Raw genomic sequence first — 1970 nt, forward strand, 5'->3', positions numbered from 1 at the left:
TTGATTAAAATTAACTAAAAACAATGTGGCCTACTAATTTTTCATTAGAATTAACCAGAGAAAAAAAAAAAAAAAAGTAAGAAAGTGCCTATTTCATCTACAAATTAAACAACCCAATAATTTTAATTTGAAATAAAAATACAATTTTTTATTATTGTTAATGATTTAAAATTTATTATCAACTAAAACGTTTTGATATTTATCATAGGTTAATGTACATATACATTTACTAACAAACTTATAACGTGCATTCAGTTTTTCATTAACTTTCTATTAGCTTTTTTTACTAACAAAAATTAAAATCTATCCAATGTTTAACATTATGAAATTAAAATTATTAGTTTTAAATAAAATGTATTTCTATTTTTCTCAAATATTATTGGTTAAAATGTCTCCCCTCTTATTGTGTAATAATGGCAAGAATTGACTTTTTGTTTACTGTATTCTTAATTACCATGTACTATATCTCTAATTACTATGTACAATAAATATAAATATTAATTACTATGTACCATAAACACATAGTTTGTAATTAAATTCAGAAATTCCATTTTCCCATTGATATAAAGTATTGAATAGAGAAGTTTTATAGATTTTATTTTTTAATTTACAAAAAAAATAATTTAGAAAATATAAATTTGAAAAAAATGTAAAAATAACATATATATAATTTATACAACTCTCACTATATCAATCTATACTCTAATGACATAACATGTTTACCATAATATAAGCATTAAATAAAAAAAATTGAAATAATTATTAACTTATTATCATTTTCTTCAATATCAATTTTATATATAACCTTTATTTAAAAAAAATTATGTATCCATTTATTAACAATATAATGTATACCAGAAGAAGAGGCTTAAGACGATTCATAAATTATTTAATTGACTAGCGTCACCCACATAATTTATGACAGCACAAAGTCGCCATTTATTTACTTAACTAGCCTCGTCAACGTACAGAGACGTTGAACAACTAGATATTAGGAGGCTACGACAGAAAAGTAAAAGGACACGATAGGACTCAGATATCAGAATTCACTATGGTTTCTGCCCTACATAGTTTCTTGACGGGTCGTAGTTGCAGATAACGAAACTCCAACCGTTGTTACATTTAGCTTGAGCGCATCCGATCCTCTGGGAATTACTCTAGATCACCTGCGTATAGTGTCCGCACACTTTACGTGCAGGACAGGAATTAGAAGAGTAATCATAGTATTGCCTCTCGTTCACCCAAGACCTCACGGCGCTTCCAATGTAATCTGCTATTCCAAACCCTGCGAAAATATTTTCTCCGTATTTGCCACCAGAGTGCCTCAAAGCGCAGTCTGCTATGCGTTGATTTGCATAATTCTGTGCGTAAGCCGCGACGGTGTCGTCCCATACGAGAGCCGAAACGCACACTTGGTCTCTCGCGTTATTGTGAGGAGCTAAGAATTGTTGCTGCACATCTTGGCCTTGCCCAACCAAGCAGAACCATGCGAGTTGCATGAAAAAAGCATAATTGAACGTCCACTCCATAGTGACAACACTAAACCTAACACCCAGCCCGCTTAACTCAATATATGAAAACCAGCATAGAGTATCGATATTTAGAGCGAAAAATTGCAATCCGGCATGACGTATTGCTTCCACGATATGGAGGAAGATGCAATGAATGTGTTTCAGTTCGGCATCTAATCATGCAAAGTTGTATGTACTTGTGGAAATAAGTCATTCTAGAAGAACGCCGAGCCTTGGCTTACTTGGAATCTCATTAGGCAATCTCGCTGTGCTACAAGGTACGTTATTCCTAGGATTTTATATAAATAAAGTAGATCATATTATTCCAAGAATTAATAAATTAAGATGGATAATAATGTTACATAACAAACATATCATATCATGAGATTTTGATTCTAATCTAAGTGAGAAAAAAAGCAACCCACCCTTATGCAGAAAGACCTGCCAGCTCTAAATCCG

At 31.5% G+C, this 1970-nt stretch overlaps 1 pseudogene; it reads right to left on the minus strand.

The window, feature by feature from the left end:
- Positions 1-920: 920 nt before the first annotated feature.
- LOC149241028 (pathogenesis-related protein 1 pseudogene) lies at positions 921-1636 on the minus strand (annotated as a pseudogene).
- Positions 1637-1970: the final 334 nt, after the last annotated feature.

The sequence above is a fragment of the Pinus tabuliformis genome, chromosome 8 (assembly GCF_031772625.1).
Source record: "Pinus tabuliformis cultivar Carrire ecotype Pingquan chromosome 8, CPIR1, whole genome shotgun sequence".
Taxonomy (NCBI): domain Eukaryota; kingdom Viridiplantae; phylum Streptophyta; class Pinopsida; order Pinales; family Pinaceae; genus Pinus; species Pinus tabuliformis.